The sequence below is a fragment of the Podarcis cretensis genome (genome assembly GCF_951804945.1).
Source record: "Podarcis cretensis genome assembly, chromosome: 3".
NCBI lineage: Eukaryota > Metazoa > Chordata > Lepidosauria > Squamata > Lacertidae > Podarcis > Podarcis cretensis.
In genome coordinates this window covers 7,358,028-7,375,631 of record NC_137172.1, presented here as the reverse complement: position 1 = coordinate 7,375,631, position 17,604 = coordinate 7,358,028, and the positions used below count along the sequence as shown (strand labels likewise).

Below are 17,604 nucleotides of genomic sequence, written 5' to 3'. Positions count from 1 at the left end.
TGAGTAACTATGCAACCTTTAGAAGACAGCTGAAGGCAGACATCTGTATGTTTGTATGTATGTATGTGTATGTATGTGTGTGTGTGTGTGTGTGTGTGTGTGTGTATACAGTGATACCTTGCGTTACACACGCTTCAGGTTACATACGCTTCAGGTTACGGAATCCGCTAACACAGAAATAGTACCTCGGGTTAAGAACTTTGCTTCAGGATGACAACAGAAATCGTGCTCTGGTGGCACAGCAGCAGCGGGAGGACCCATTAGCTAAAGTGGACAGACCCCCAAAACGAATTAAGTTCTTAACCTGAGGTACCACTGTATTGGAAATGTACATCCCTGTTTTTCCCCCTTTAATTTTTTGGGGGCCCCCAAGAAAGTGGGGCCCTAAGCTATGGCTTGTTTAGCTTATATGTAAATCTGGCATTGCTCATGGGACAGCTTTTTCCCATAAGCCCATTACACAGAGGAGATTTTGCTGCAATTTATGGGCCACAGTGCTGCCAGACAAAGGTGCCCCATGCTTATTGGGCAGGGAATGGGGCTTTTAAGAGAAATAAGTAAAATGAGCAGAAAGGGAAGAAGCACACACAGATACTTTCGCTGCAGACAGGTCCAATTTTATTCTGCATTCCAATGAGCAGGAGTGTAAGAGCAAATGTAGATACCTCCTTCAGCCAAATCCTCTGTGAGAAAAAAGGAATAAAAAGAAAATAAATAAGACAAAGTCAAATTTAACCTCTGGCCCTTGAACAAGCGCACTACTCCATTTGTTGCTGATTTGTGGTGTTCTATTTTTAAAATAAAGTATTCTTGCTATTGATATTATTATTCACAACAACAAGCACAAGAACAACCACCTTCAGGAACTGTTTGCCTTGACAATATCTGGGGCAAGTGTAATGTGTGTGCCGCCAGCAAGAATATTTCAAATGCACCATCTTCAATTCACTTGCAAGTGAATCAATACTTTAATTACCAAGTATTTTTCATAGAATCATAGAAATGTAGAGCTGGAAGGGACCCCAAGTGTCATCAGGTCCAACCCACCCCAATATCTGGGAGCTTCATACTTACACAGGTCTGCAGCATGCAACATTCTCTGCACATTTTCCTTTAAAAGAATATCCAAGTGTGCATTCGGGGTTGTGACAAAACCCATGGATCTCCTTACATTGCCTTCTGTTTCTTACAGGATCTTTATCTGCATGTACACAGAGAGAGAAAGCAAGTGAAATGCCATCTAAATATAATACCCTAAACCAATATTTCTAATTCTACATTAATTTAGCAAAAGTTATCTGGCAGAAGAGTATTTGTAATTTTCAGAGCTCAGTCAACTTCACTTAAACCTCCAGGTGGAAAGTGTATTATTCATCTTTGTTGGAAGCCACCCAGAGTGGCTGGGGAAACCCAGCCAGATGGGCGGGGTACAAATAAATCATCATCATCATCATCATCATCATCATCATCATCATCTTGATGAAGGGGCAGAGAGTGTGGTCTTCAAAGGCTTCCCCTTGGTAGCCTCAGCTTTGAGCAAAGATTTTCGGTTCTATCCATTTCGCTTTCTTTCATGTTCTGCATTTTCCATTCTTAATCTTTTGAAATGACACTGTGCAAAGATAAATATTTGACTGACCTTTGTGAGAACTTAGAGCTGGACAGAAGTGGTATCTTACTCAGAGGCAAATCCATACTCTACAAGGGAGGAGTGGGTTCTATTTCTTGCTTTTAGTATGAAACTCTGCTTAGGTTTGAATAGCCAATTAAATTAAATTGAAGCCATTTATTTACTACTTCTGTACTACTTTATTTACTACTTGTTTACTACTTATTTATTACCATTCTTCATCTGAAGACCACAGAGTGGTTTACAACATAAAAATGCAAAATGAAAATACGAAACAAAAAATAAAACAACAGAACCCATTCCTGCAAACCTGTTTCAAAGGTCACATATGGTTTTTCAGCCAAATACCTTTTTTATTCTTTTTTTATTTTTTCCCATGATGACCTTTATTAGTTTTTTTATTTATTTTCATACTGTACATACACATATTACATTGCTTTTTACATTTATACTTGCTCCTAAGAGCAGACTTCCCTCCTTCCTTCTTGTGGCTTTTTTATGTCATCTCTATTTGTTCTCATTGTCTTTATCCATTTTGTATATAGTTGTTGTTCTTCCATTTCTGTCCGTAAGATGTCTGTAAACAAATAAATCTTTCTATATATATGATTCTTGTTGTCTGTCTATATTCATTTACATATACTGTTTGTTACATTGGCCATATTATACATTTTTACTTCTTATTGTTATTATTGTCCAATAAGAGCAGTGTGGTGTAGTGGTTAAGGGAGGTAGACTCGTAATCTGGGGAACCGGGTTCGAGTCTCCGCTCCTCCACATGCAGCTGCTGGGTGACTTTGGGCTAATCACACTTTTTTGAAGTCTCTCCGCCTCACTCACCTCACAGAGTGTTTGTTGTGGGGGAGGAAGGGAAAGGAGAATGTTAGCCGCTTTGAGACTCCTTAGGGTAGTGATAAAGTGAGATATCAAATCCAAACACTTCTTCTTCCTCCTCTTCTTCTTCTTCTTCTTCTTCTTCTTCTTCTTCTTCTTTAGTTTCCCATTATGAGGTTTATTTCAATTCTACTGGTTTCCCTATTTCACCTCATCCTCCCTATGTATGACACAATTTTTTCCCATTCTTTTTGAAATGTTTTATCGCCCTGATGTCAAATATTCCTATTAGGTTGGCTATTTCTGCATACTCCATAACCTTGTACTGCCACTCTTCTACTGTTGGCATTTGTTGCTGTTTCCGCACCTGGGCCAGCAATAACCTCGCCGCTGTTGTTGTGTACAGGAACAATTTCTGGTCATTCTTATTAATATACTCTCCTACCATCCCCAACAAAAATGACTGGTTTTTTTCAAAACTGTATACCTGAAGGTCTTCTTTAGATCATTGTATATGTTTTCCCAATAAGTTTTCACTTTGTCACATGTCCACCACATGGGGAAGAAACTGCCTTCTTTCATCCCACACTTCCAACAATTCTTATTTCCTGTTTTATACATCTTTGTTAATTTAATTGGCGTGAAGTACCACCTGTACATCACTTTTAACAGATTTTCTTTTAACAATGTAAATGTACATGCTGTGGATTTTAGCCCAGTGTTCCATAATTTTATCAACTTTTCATACTCAGTGTTTTGGCCAACATCCATTGCCCATTTAATCATGACACTTTTGATGTCTTCATCTTTTGTGTGCCATTCTAGTAAAAACTCGTAAACCTTAGACAGTATTTTTGTTGTTGTTTTGTAGTACTGCAGTTTCTAATATTGATTTTGTTTGTTCAAATCTCTTGCTTTTTTATCTTTTGAGAAAATGTCATTCATCTGGTGCTATTCCATCCAGCTTGATAATTTATCTTTTAATTCCTCATAAGGCTTCATCTTAATTACATTATTCTCTTCCAACAACATGTCTCTATAAGTTAACCATTCTCCTTTTATATTTAATCTTTTCACTGAGAAGGCCTCATGGGGTGACAGCCACCATGGGGTCTTTCTTTCAAACTACTCTTTAGATCTTATCCAGACTTCATATAATGGGCTTCTTATAATATGATTTAAATGCACTCCAACCTTGTCATACTAAAGGTATGCATGCCACCCATATCTGTTTCCGAACCCCTCCACATCCAATACATCTGTGTTTTCCAAACTGAATCACTCTTTTAGCCATGTTATACATGCAGCCTCATAATATATTTTAAGATCTGGTAGTGAAAAACCTCCTCTTTCCTTTCTGTCAATTAGAATTTTAAATTTTATTCTAGGCTTCTTCCCTTGCCATACAAACTTTGAGATCATTTTTTGCCACTCGTTGAATTGACCTTGTCCTGTGACTATGTGGATGGTTTGAAATAGATACCTAAGAGCATCTTAGGTAAGACATTCATCTTAATGGCTGCTATTCTTCCACAAAAAAGGTAGTTTCAATCTATCCCATATTTCCAGATTTGTTGTTACTTCTTTCCATGGTGTTTTGTAGTTATCCTTAAATAGGTTTGTATTTGGGGGGGAGAGCCAGGCATGCCAGACCAATCATTTCCAAATTATTTTTCATAAAAAACAAGCAAATACCTTTTAATAAAGCCACTTTTTTTTTTTTTTTTTCTTTTGCCTTGGGAGAGCATTCCATAAATGGGAATTCACCTCAGAAAAGACCTGTTCTTGGGTTGCCACCCTCTTGTGGAGGAGGCAGAGAAAGGAGAACCTCAGAGGAAGTTGGCAGCCTTTGGATCGGTTGATATGGGGAGAGGCAGTATTTGAGGTATTGCAGTCCTGAGTCATTTAAAGGCATTTAAGGCGATATAGGTCAGCCTTTTCTCTTTTCTCTTTTGGTCTACTGTGGGCACCAACTGCCACCTCTCTTGGTCTTCCGCCCACCACAAAGAGAGGAGCCTCATCACGCCACCCCACAGGGGCCTGGGAAGAGGATGCCCCCAGCCCAAGTGTCCCAACGGAGACTGGCCAAAGGTGAACTTGAGGCCAGCACCTTATTCACCTTGGGAGGCAGCAGCTGGTGCCACCAGGCCTGTATGGCAGAAAGGTTCCCCTTTGGCACCGGCCACTTAGCTGCCAGACAAGGACAAGAAAGGCCAGCGTGGCAACTGCCTGTCTGCCCAGCCTCCCACGTCTGCCCTTTCCCAACACCAAGGGCTGGCAAACTGGCTGGCTGGCTGGGCTCCCTCACCCACTTGTGTACTCTGAGGCCACCTCAGCTCTTGACACCCTGCAGCCCTGGCCAATACTCCCCAAGTATCACCCTTTGGAAACATCCATCCAAGTTGGGAGGCAATATCTCCTCTCTAGAATAGGCATTAATCAGCTCCCTGGTTTCCCAATACAAGTCAATAGGGCTGCCAAAGTTTTTAATTTCATGGATACAGGATGGGCTGGGTTGGTCCAGAATCAGGCACAATCTAAATTACAAACTGGGACAGAAATCAGATCCGGTTATAGGGTCTTTATTCTTACGGTAAAAACAGCAGCGAAACTTTTCTCCACAACTTCCAATGTCTTCATAGCCACGAATGCATTCCTTCAACACACAGTGCCCTGGCCGATCGCCATACATGCAAGATTCTTTATCTGAAACACCAGTGAATCCTGTAGTAACAGAGCAGCAAATGACCTTTAGCTACCTATCCACTTACAAGAGAATTCAAGTAAAATGGTGGGTATGATAAAATCTAATAAATAACAATATCAGCAAAAAATAGTTCAGAGAATGCAGAGAAACTCGGGTGGATGTTTTTTTAAAAAACAAGCAAGCAGGCAGGCAAACACCTATTCTAACAAGAAGAAATAGCAGAGATGGGTGCAACACAGAAGAACACATCAAAAAAGGAATATGGCAGACTCCTTCCACCTCACTTCTTGCTGTACGTATACCCAACTTTAAGCTTTAACCCAACTTTAAACTTTAACCCACAATCCCCACACAAACCTGCCACTGGTACCCAGTGTACTAAGGCCTCTGCCATGGTTCAAAATTGCACGGCATGTGCATTTAACCTGTGTGATTTCCATTGTATGGGACAAGGTGAGGATGCTGTTGTGAGATGTCACAGGAAGTCAGTTTATACAGTGACACCATGTAAGAGCATCCCTGCCAGTCCCTGACCTGCATGATGATTGGCCTTTGCCCAAGAAGAAAGATTGAGAGTTTAAAGCTTTTTACGCACCAAGTAAGCATTTAGCCGTTCACCTTTCTTCCACGGCAACGCCTTTTCAGTGTGCCTGGTGTTTAGTTGAAAAAGATGTGGGTGGTGCTGTGGTTTAAACCACTGAGCCTCTAGGACTTGCTGACTGTAAGGTCAGCAGTTCAAATCCCCGTAGTGGGGTGAGTTCCCGCTGTCAACCCACCAGTTCACAAGAGCACAAGTGCAAGTAGATACTGTATATGGGAATTGGAAATGTAGAACGGGGAAACGGGGGGGGGGGGAGAGGAATAGGGTAAGCATTGGCCCCACACAGTGGTATTACTCATTCCATTCCCATTTAGTACTCATATAATTGCTTACCTGGATTGGGAATGAGTAGCAGAGCACACACAATATAGAAAAAGTATATGGTCTTCATAGCTCCCAGAAGGTCAAGGTGGATGCTCCTTGTATCCCAACCTGAAAGGAAATGAAGAGGCAATGTGTTTGGTGTGTGTTATACTCCTCTGGGTATTAAAAAAAAATCTCCCTAGGCATTATACATTTAATTATAAATTGCCTTTAAGTATCACTGCTCAAGAGTACATTAATCTGGCAATGCCTTCGTGGTTCACCCGGTTGGAAAAATGGTTTCAATGTGGCTCAGATGTTACGGATAACTGAGGTCCCTATCAAGCAGCACCTGTTCGCCCTTGCTGTTCTGTACAGTACATTAACCTGACGATGCAGTCAAGATTCACTGGATTGGAAATATGGTTTCATACCCCCAGAAGCACCTATAGATCCACTCAACCATCATAGCCACTGAGCAAAGTCTCTTCCATCTCTTTTTAAAATAATTTAAGCCATCAACCATCTCTGTTTTTCTATTAGTCCTCTTTCTTCCACCCACCTTTCCCATGTATTAAAAAGTACCAGTTGCAACCAGAACCAGGAATAAGCATGGAGACACAACTCAGTGGACTGAACCAGGGCCACATTTCACATGCATGTTTTCCACAATATTACAGCCACTTTCTACGGAGAGAAAATTGTAACCTCAAAGGTAGAGGCATGGGTGTCCACAGAAATTTGTAGAGAGAGAGAGAAAGTAAAACGTTGAAGAGGACAGGCTTGTTTCTCTCACACAGAGAAATGAGGAAGATAGAGAATGTACATTTAGCCTTATATCTCAAGTTCTCCTGACCTATGTATGGGGCGTTAGGGGAGGGGTAGTACCTCTGGCAGGGGGAGATATTGTTCTCCCTCTGTAGTAGTTCTTCAACATTTGATCCCCTACCTGCACTCAACTCTACCTGTGGTTCCTAAAAGCTGTCTAATGGCTGGCTAAACCAGGTGAGGGTAGCTGATGGGTGTCAAATCCAGAGTAAATTAGGGACTTGTCTGTCCCCTGCAAATGTAGGCAAGCTTCAAAGAATTGAGCGGACAAGACTAATACTGGGCCCAATAGTCAAGAAGGCAGTTTCTGCACATGCAGCAGTTAGACTGGTGACTGGGAGTGGTCGCCAAAACCATATAACACCAATACTAAAAGACCTACATTGGCCCACAGTATGTTTCCAAGCACGATTCAAAGTGTTGGTGCTGACCTTTATAGCCCTAACGGCCTTGGCTCAGTATACCTGAAGGAGCATCTCCACCCCATTGTTCAGACTGGACACTGAGGTCCAGCTCCAAGGGCCTTCTGGCGGTTCTCTCACTGCAAGAAGTGAGGTTACAGGGAACCAGGCAGAGAGCCTTCTTGGTAGTGGTGCCTGCCCTGTGGAATGCCCTACCATTAGATGTCAAGGAAATATACAACTATCTGGCTTTTAGAAGACATCTAACAGCAGCCCTGTTTAGGGATGTTATAAATTATTATTATTATTATTATTATTCTATGGAGGAAATGTGAGGCAGGTGGGGCTCATTAACCAGGGATGGGAGCCCATCTAGGAGAAGAAAATCTTTGATCCTCTACCTTCACTGCTTTGTGATCCCCAAGGAATAATCCATATCTTCTGTCTTGCAAAACGTCTACACAAATCCAGAGTGGAGTCCCAAGGCTGTCAAACGGTGCTTTATAAACCTCTTTCTGGCACCCCATGTGGCCCAGCTGCTCTCAAATGGACAGCATCAGCGATAACGCATAGTACAAAATATACAGTGCACTCCCTCTCTCTCCCCTCCTTTCTGCGGTTATTTATTTTATATTTTATATCTTTTCATTACTGCATAACCAATTTAAATCTATTTACTAATTTGCCTTCATCTTTCCCCTTAATTATCATTTACTGCACATGTTTATATCAGGCCTGCTAATGTTGTGCTTTGTTTATAGTGCATCTTCAAATAATCAGTCATTTCCCCCCATTCTATTTTTAAAAATCTCTCTTTTCGATTTCATATTCTTCAACATAAAGTGCTGTCTCAAATCAGCATTGCCAGAACTCTGGGAACGTTTCTCTAATTCTGCCCCAGAGATAACATAGAAACCATCTCCTTCTGATTCATGTAGGTAGAAATGAAGACTGCCAGACACAGTGTGTAACATATAGGAAGGGCCTATGAGACTATGGGTAGGAATCGGAAGGGCCTTGGGGCACAGGTGGTTTTATCATCAACCATTCGTGTTGAAGGTCAAGGTCTATTAATTTCATTAGTCAATTTACCTTGTCTAAAGTAACCCAATGAAGCTTCCAACATCCATAGAAAGGAACAGATCCTACCATGCAAAGGGAGCGTGTGCTGGCGAGGCCAACATTCCTGCATGGCACAGGCATCCCATGAGTGAGCAGACCATATCTTGAGCTTAATAGTTTGGGGAGGGGGCATGGGCATTTCTTGGGTCAATGTCGTAGCTGCCATGCAGTGCTGAAGCTCATGTCCTGATCTTGGACTCTTGGGCTTTGACTCCTGGGTGGTCCCACCATCCTTTCACCAGTTATAACTTTTTTGGGGGTTGGAGGGGAATAACTCTCTTGTTCAGGAAATATTTGCCCCTTACGTCCAAGAAAGAGTCTCTGTCATCATGTTCTGTTTGCAAGCATTGCATATATTTGGATTGTGCATGGAGTGAGTGGATGCAGCTGATACGCTTCACAGCATCATTAAAGTAGCAGGAGAGCCCTCCCTCCATCCAATCTTTTCTTATACCTCTTTGATCTCAAAGCAATAAAAAAAGAATGTTCCTCATAGAGTTAGTTAGTTGCTCAAGCAAGAGCATGATGTGACCCATGAGAGCAGCCAGATCACCAGCAAAATGGCTGTAAGCTCCAGGGGAAGCAGTCCTACATAGGATTTCCCTTCCCCTCCACAGCAAAGGCTCATGCACAGGGCTGAATTTAGATTTCATGAGGCCCTAAGCTAATGAAGGTAATGGGGCCCTTTATATAGAATCATAGAATCATAGAATCATAGAGTTGGAAGAGACCACAAGGGCCATCGAGTCCAACCCCCTGCCAAGCAGGAAACACCATCAGAGCACTCCTGACATATGGTTGTCAAGCCTCTGCTTAAAGACCTCAAAAGAAGGAGACACCACCACACTCCTTGGCAGCAAATTCCACTGTTGAACAGCTCTCACTGTCAGGAAGTTCCTCCTAATGTTTAGGTGGAATCTTCTTTCTTGTAGTTTGGAACCATGGCTCCATGTCCGCTTCTCTGGAGCAGCAGAAAACAACCTTTCTCCCTCCTCTATGTGACATCCTTTTATATATTTGAACATGGCTATCATATCACCCCTTAACCTCCTCTTCTCCAGGCTAAACATGCCCAGCTCCCTTAGCCGTTCCTCATAAGGCATCGTTTCCAGGCCTTTGACCATTTTGATTGCCCTCCTCTGGACACGTTCCAGTTTGTCAGTGTCCTTCTTGAACTGTGGTGCCCAGAACTGGACACAGTACTCCAGGTGAGGTCTGACCAGAGCAGAATACAGTGGCACTATTACTTCCCTTGATCTAGATGCTATACTCCTATTGATGCAGCCCAGAATTGCATTGGCTGTTTTAGCTGCCATGTCACACTGTTGGCTCATGTCAAGTTTGTGGTCAACCAAGACTCCTAGATCCTTTTCACATGTACTGCTCTCAAGCCAGGTGTCACCCATCTTGTATTTGTGCCTCTCATTTTTTTTGCCCAAGTGCAATACTTTACATTTCTCCCTGTTAAAGTTCATCTTGTTTGTTTTGGCCCAGTTCTCTAATCTGTCAAGGTCGTTTTGAAGTGTGATCCTGTCCTCTGGGATGTTAGCCACCCCTCCCAGTTTGGTGTCATCTGCAAATTTGATCAGGATGCTCTTGAGTCCATCATCCAAGTCGTTGATAAAGTTGTTGAATAAGACCGGGCCCAAGACAGAACCCTGTGGCACCCCACTATTCACTCTTCTCCAGGATGAAGAGGAACCATTGATGATCACCCTTTGGGTTCGGTCAGTCAGCCAGTTACAAATCCACTGAGTGGTAGCATAGTCAAGTCCGCATTTTACCAGCTTCTTTACAAGAATATCATGGGGCACCTTGTCAAATGCCTTGCTGAAATCAAGGTAGACTACATCCACTGCGGTCCCTTCATCTACCAGGCTTGTAATTCTGTCAAAAAACGAGATCAGGTTAGTCTGACATGACTTATTTTTCAGAAATCCATGCTGACTATTGGTGATCACAGCATTCCTTTCTAGGTGCTCACAGACTGTTTGCTTAATGATCTGCTCCAGAATCTTCCCTGGTATTGATGTCAGACTGACTGGGCGGTAATTATTTGGGTCCTCTCTTTCCCCCTTTTTGAAAATAGGGACAACATTTGCCCTCCTCCAGTCTGCTGGTACTTCGCATGTTCTCCAGGAATTCTCAAAGATGAGTGCCAGTGGTTCTGAGATCACATCTGCCAGTTCTTTTAATACTCTTGGATGCAGTTCATCTGGCCCTGGAGACTTGAATACATCTAAACTAGCCAAGTATTATTGCACTATCTCCTTAGTTATTCTGGGCTGTGTTTCCTCTGCTGAATCATTTGCTCCAAATTCTTCAGGTCAGGCATTGTTTTCTTTATCGGAGAAGACTGAGGCAAAGAAGGCATTGAGGAGTTCAGCCCTTTCTGTATCCCCTGTTTGCATTTCACCATCTTCTCCTCTGAGTGACCCCACTGTTTCTTTGTTCTTCCTTTTGCTACGAACATACCCATAAAAGCCTTTTTTGTTGCTTTTAACCTCTCTAGCAAGCCTGAGTTCATTCTGTGCTTTAGCTTTTCTGACTTTGTGTCTACACATGCTGGCTATTTATTTGAATTCCTCTTTGGTGGTTTCCCCCCTTTTCCATTTTTTGTACACATCCTTTTTTAATCTTAACTCAGTTAAAAGTTCTTTCGATAGCCACCCTGGCTTCTTTAGGCATCTTTCATGTTTCCGTCTCATTGGTATTGCCTGAAGTTGTGCTTTTACTATCTCCCTCTTAACAAACTCCCAGCCATCATGAACTCCCTTTCCTTTTAGCATTACTAAATCTCACCCAGCACTTCCCTAAGTTTTATGAAGTCGGCTTTCTTAAAGTCAAGAAATTGAGTCCTAGTATGCTTGGCTGCTCCTTTCCGCTGTATAGTAAACTTCAGAAGAGCATGATCACTCGTGCCTAATGATCCTTCCACTTCTACCCCACTAACCAGGTCATCAACATTGGTTAGGACCAGATCTATTTTTTTTTTAAATGATATTTATTAAGATTTTCCATAAAATCTTTTTCCCCAATAACATCTTTTTAGGACTTCCCCTCCCCTCCCCCTCTTGTATTCCAATTCTTACAAATAAACAAAAGAGAATTTCAACAAGTTCTTATCCCAAATTTAAACTTATTATCATTGACTCAATTTTAAAAATATTTTCCCATCCCCTAAAATCGACCTGTTCCCTTCCGCGAGTTCCCCCCTTTAATATGCAATACAGATTACATTAGAAGAAAAATAAATAAAAAATAATTTTACGCCCTTTGGATTCCAAATTTCCCTCCCCCCTTTCCCGGTTGCGTTCCCAATGTTCCTCGACGTCTGATATCTTCCTGGAGTTCCCACATCTCTCTAAACCATAGTCCTTTCCCAGTCATCTTTAGTTTTGAATGTCCAATCTTGGAAGGAGTCTGTCTCAAAAAAGACCCATTTCTTCCATCCAGATTTTTATATCTAGGAGTGAAAGCTCCAATTTTATTCCTTTAAACCTGTCAAATCTTGATGTCCCAAATGTTCCCACTTCCAACTTTGTCTAGTTCTTATTATTTTTGTTGTTCTTGTTGATCTCACTCCTCCTTTTTTTTTTTTTTCCCCTGCTCTCCTGCACAAATGTTCCAATTCCAAAAGCTTCTAATTCCTCTGCAGAGGCTTGTTATTCAAGAACAAAACATTACGTCAAGTCCTTTTCATTCTTCAATAGATAAATCTATTGTCTCCTTTAGTGCGTAGACCTCTGTAGACAAAATAGTGTTCCATTTCTGCAGTTTCCCAGGAGATAGAAAGTTCTGGTCAAATTCCACGCCAACAATACTTGTAATGTCCCTCGGCTCCTCTAGGTGGATTGCAATAACTAAATTCCCTTCCAGATCACGTCCACCAGTCAAAATAACTTGTTATTCCTTGTTTGTAACAATTTGTATCCAATTTATAACAAATGTAACCGGCAAAGTCCTCGTAACAAAGATCTCTATTTTATTCTTCCGCTTTGACGGCTCTTTGACAGCTTCGCTCGGCAGGGGAAGCGAAGGACTCAAAGCACCACCCCCCCCGTCACCCGCTCTGCAGCCTTTAAAAAGGCTCCTTCGCGGGTCGGGGGGCGCAAAAGGTGTTGGCTTTTTGCAGTATGGTAGCGCTGCAGAGAGCTTGCTGGGGTGACCATGCATTAGAAAGAAAGGGACTCAAAAATAACTTAAGCAATGTTTTAATTACAAAAAACAAAAACTCCTTATACACTAAATACATTAACAACAAACCAGACCCAACCACCAACCCAACCCCCAGGGTAATGGTAGAGCTAGGTGCTGCTCCTTATATACTCCATGCAAATGCTGACACGCCTTAATCAATGCAACTCAGCAGCACCTGCTATGTTTCACAGCTGTAAAGCTGGGTCTCGTTATCTTGCTCTGGCCCTTGCTCTGGCCCCTTAAAGACATACACATTAGGTGGAACAATGATGAACCTTTACATTTAAAGAAACCATTCAACACCGAGTCACCATGTCCATGGGTTTCAGCGCCCATGGTTTTTGAGGGTCCCCGGGTCGCCGGTGCGGTAGGACCCAGCCCCTGCCGAGAAGGCTCCCTCCGGAGCTCGGAGGGAGTCCGCCATTCGGCGATGGCGCCAACCCGGAAGTCCGGTTAGGACCAGATCTAAAATGGCTGTTCCTCTTGTTGCTTCTCCCACTTTCTGGACAATGAAGTTGTCTGCAAGGCCAGTGAGGAATCTGTTTGACCTTATGCTCTTGGCTGAGTTTGACATCCAGCAAATATCCGGGTAATTGAAGTCCCCCATTACTACTATTTCCCTTCCTTTTGCATGCTTGGCCATCTGTTCCAGGAAGGCATCATCTATGTCCTCCGTTTGGCTTGGGGATCTATAGTAAACTCCCACAATGAGGTCACTGTTATTCTTCTCTCCCTTAATTTTGACCCAAATGCTCTCACTTTGGCTTTGAGGTTCTAAATCTTGGATCTCTTCACAGGTATACACATCCCTGACATATAACGCCACTCCTCCTCCTTTCTTGTCTGGTCTGTTTCTCTGAAATAGATTGTATCCCTCCATTATTACATTCCAGTTGTGGGACTTATCCCACCAGGTTTCAGTGATGCCTATTATGTCATATTTAGTTTGCTGTACCAAGAGCTCAAGCTCATCTTGTTTATTGCCCATGCTTTGCGCATTAGTGTACAGACATTGAAATCCATTAATCATTCCCCCGTGTCTCTTATTTAAGGATTTTTTCCTCCCATCACTAGGTCTGCGTGCTGTTTGCTCCATTCGGTCTATGACATTTGGATGATCATCTTCATCAATTGATAGACTCCTACCTTCAGGAGCACTGTCTTCCTCCCCCACATTAGTCAGTTTAAAGCCCTCCTGATGAGGCTTCTGAGATTTTTGGCAAAAACATTCCTCCCAAGCGTTGTGAGGTGCAGCCCATCTCTTGCCAGAAGTCCACCTTCAAGAAACTGCAGTCCGTGATCTAAGAATCCAAACCGTTCCTGTTTACACCATTTGCGAAGCCAGCTGTTCACTTCCACTATTTTTCTCTCTCTCCCTGGGCCACGTCGTTCAACTGGGAGGACAGATGAGACGACAATTTTTGCATTTAATTGCTTCAATTTCCTGCCCAGAGCCTCATAGTCTCTTTTGATCTTCTGGAGGCTATTTCTTGCAGTGTCATTGGTTCCCACATGAACCAAGAGGAAGGGGTATTTGTCAGTGGGTTTTATGATTCCTTGCAGTCGTTCAGTTACATCTTGGATCTTAGCCCCGGGGAGACAGCACACTTCCCGAGACATCTTGTCAGGCCCACAGATCACTGTTTCTGTTCCCCTCAGTAGGGAATCCCCTATCACCACTACACGCCTCCTCTTAGGTTTGGTCAGGGTTCTTCCGTGAGCTGTCCAGCTTTCCTTTGTCAACAACAAATTGTCACTGTTTTTTGTGTTGAATATATGCTATATGGTAATTTATGGACATAATATGGAGCCTACACAACACGAAACACTGTTGCTGCATGTAGGTTTTATTTTATTTATTTTTTATCTTATATACAGTGGTACCTCTGGTTACATACGGTTCAGGTTACATACGCTTCAGGTTACAGACTCTGCTAACCCAGAAATACTACCTCAGGTTAAGAACTTTGCTTCAGGAAGACAACAGAAATCGTGCTCTGGTGGCACAGCAACAGGAGGAGGCCCCATTAGCTAAAATGGTCTTCAGCTTAAGAACAGCTTCAGGTTAAGAACGGACTTCCGCAAATAATTAAGTACTAAACCAGAGGTACCACTGGCAGCTCGGTGTTTACATCACATGATGTGGCTAGCTGTGGGAAAGAATGTTCCCAGAAGTTCACAGGATTCACAGGGCTTTGTTCTGTGTGTAATATGAAACCTTCCTGTTGCGTATGTGAAGGAAGTCTGTGTCACTTGCTCGGAGGAGACTGAACTGATTGGACATGTTTTTTGTAGAGTTGAACAGTCAGAAATAAACAAGATGTAAAAGACTTTCTATCTTCTTTCCCCTGCTGGTATGCAAGGAAGAAGGGGGTGTGCATCTTCCACGCAGGGAGATGTCGCTTATCAAGATCTTCCTGGACTGCCGGGGCGTCAACTGCCAGAGTAGATCACTGGTAAACAAACCCCCAGGAGCCTGGGAGAGGGGCCAGCCTCTCCCGAGGGGGCAGGTTTTCCAACAAGTGGTAGCACGTGGATGGTGAAGGCTACAAAGCACAGTTAAGGACAGCTGGAGCACCCGGTGGAGACGTTTTTGCTGATTTGCGATGTTCCACTGACCCCAGACGGTTGCTGATTAATGGCTGCATGATGAACGCAGATTGAACGGTTCTCCAGTTCACTGAAGAACTGCTGTTTTTGGATTAAAACAGACAGAGAAAGCCACATTCCACGCATTCCGGGGGAGCCTGATAAGAACTGTCATCGCCTGCCAAGGAGTCGTGAGTACTTTGGGGCTGATTAATGGGCTCATTAAGCATCAAAGGCAAGAGGGAAGCAAGCCAGAGCAGTAAAAGGCTGAGAGGCTGGAAAAAGGTTGTTGGATTTTTCAGCGATAGCTTGCTGCGAAGGGCTTGCAGCTTGTAGAGTACAGTTGTAAACAGCTCACAGACTGTTGTATTTTTCAGCTCCTAGCTGAAAGCTGTAACTTGGAATCAAGATGGATGCCAAGAAAGGGGTGGGTTTACCTTATCCATACACACCCTAACTAATGACAATTATTCCTCATGGTCTATGAAAATGAAAGCCCTGCTTCAGAGTTAGAGGATATTTGGAGTGATTGAAAACCACATCCCAGCAGCACCCACAAGAGCTTGGGATGCCCAGAATGTGAAGGCCAGGTCGGCTATCATGTGTTTTGGACGATCAACTTGTGCATATAGGGGATTTCAAATTCACGCGCGAGATCTGGGAAACTCAACAGCGAATTCATCCCCCTTCATGGATCACTGCCTTGCTGTGGCGAAGGGGCTTGAATAACTCAGAGAAGCTATGAACTATGCCGAGCAGGGCACCCAAGATGAACAGGTCATAGTGGAGAGTTTTGACCAAACGTGATCCACCTGGAGGAGGAACCGGCAAGCCACTCCAGTATCCCTGCCAAGAAAACTCCATGGACAAAGACAAAAGGCATATAAAAGTTATGACGCTGGAAGATGAGCCCCTCAGGTCGGAAGGCGTCCAACATGCTACTGGGGAAGAGCGGAGGACAAGTACAAGTAGATCCAGAGCTGATGAAGCGGCTGGGCCAAAGCCGAAAGGACGTTCAGTTGCAGATATGCCTGGAAGCGAAAGGAAAGTCCAATGCTGTAAAGAAAAATATTGCATAGGAACCTGGAATGTAAGAACCATGAACCTGGGAGACTTCTGGGTTGGCGCCATCAGCTAATGGCGGATTTCCTCTGATTTGGAGGGGATCGGCTCCATGGAAATCGGGTCTGCACCTCTACGGCGAAGCGGGGACCCTATAGGAATCACTGGCGGGTGAAGCCTGTGAACGTGGGACTCGGCGGGCACCTTTTGCGCCCCCCCACCTCGCAAGGAAACCCATTTACGGGCTTCGGAGCAGAGCGGGGTGAGCGGCGTGGTGCTGTGAGTCAATTGCTTCTTTCACGGAGCGAAGTCGCATAGCCGTTGCTGGAGAACGCTGACTTTTTCCTGGGACAATTTGAACATAAAAGCAACTACCCGTGAGAAGGGGAAATTGGATTTATTTGAAAAAGAAGGGAAAAAAGACTCAATTGGATACCGAAGTGGGGAGGTCTAAACAGGAAGTCCGCCTTCCGCTTTGTAGATAGATCAAAGCAAAGAGACTTTTAAGCTAAAGAGTTGGAATTACGCTTGAAAAGGACTGTTTTCTAACTCGATAAATTTCTGAATCCCCTTCCTGGGAAGCACGGAAGGAAGGGGGCTGTGTTTTTGGACTGTACAGCCTGCAAGAGAGAGGGAAAGAACTTAAAATCCACTGCTCAAACTTGGGAATGGCCTGCCAGTGAAAAAGACTGTTGCTTTTTAAACTGTGTGCTAGCTGTCAAGAGAAGGCTTTTTGACAGCAAGAGAGATACATTGTGACTAGCTTTTATACTTTATCTGTTAAAGGGCGAGAAAGCAACTGGAAGGTAACAAAAATTGGAACTGTTTATTTTTCTCGGGTGGAGTTTAAAAAAAGAAGAAGAAAAGTTACTTTCTTTCTGGATTATTGCAACTGTTTCCACCTAGAGGGACCCTTAGAAATTGCTACAAGGGGAATTTTCCACTGGTAAACAGGAACTGTGTATCTGAGACTTGGCTCTTCTATTGTTTTAGTGTTATGGCAAATGGGAAAGAGAAAGTAGACTTGTCATTCCCAGACAGAACAACAAGGTCTGGGAAGACCTTGGGGCAGTGAAGGAAATCAACAACTGGCCTTCCTACTTTATCTGTGACTGTACCAACACAACCTAAGTCTAGTGGAATGTCTTCAGAAGATGCTTTAGCGAACGCATTAACTAAGATTAATGAAACTTTGTTGCAACTCAGTACGAGGGTTGAAGAGACTAATAAGAGGGTCGAGGAGACAAATAACAAGGTCGATACTGCAACTTTAAAAATTGACTTAAACACAGAAACATTAAACATTTTGGGACAGAAGGTTAACTGT

The 17,604-nt window shown here is 43.1% G+C and overlaps 1 long non-coding RNA gene across 1 annotated transcript; it reads right to left on the bottom strand.

Annotated features, from left to right (window-relative positions):
• Positions 1-1,153: 1,153 nt before the first annotated feature.
• LOC307213167 lies at positions 1,154-6,558 on the bottom strand. Its single transcript, XR_013837423.1, has 4 exons — positions 6,463-6,558; positions 6,106-6,204; positions 5,057-5,188; positions 1,154-1,201 (listed from the first exon to the last, which is right to left on the bottom strand). It is a non-coding gene; the product is annotated as an uncharacterized lncRNA (long non-coding RNA).
• Positions 6,559-17,604: the final 11,046 nt, after the last annotated feature.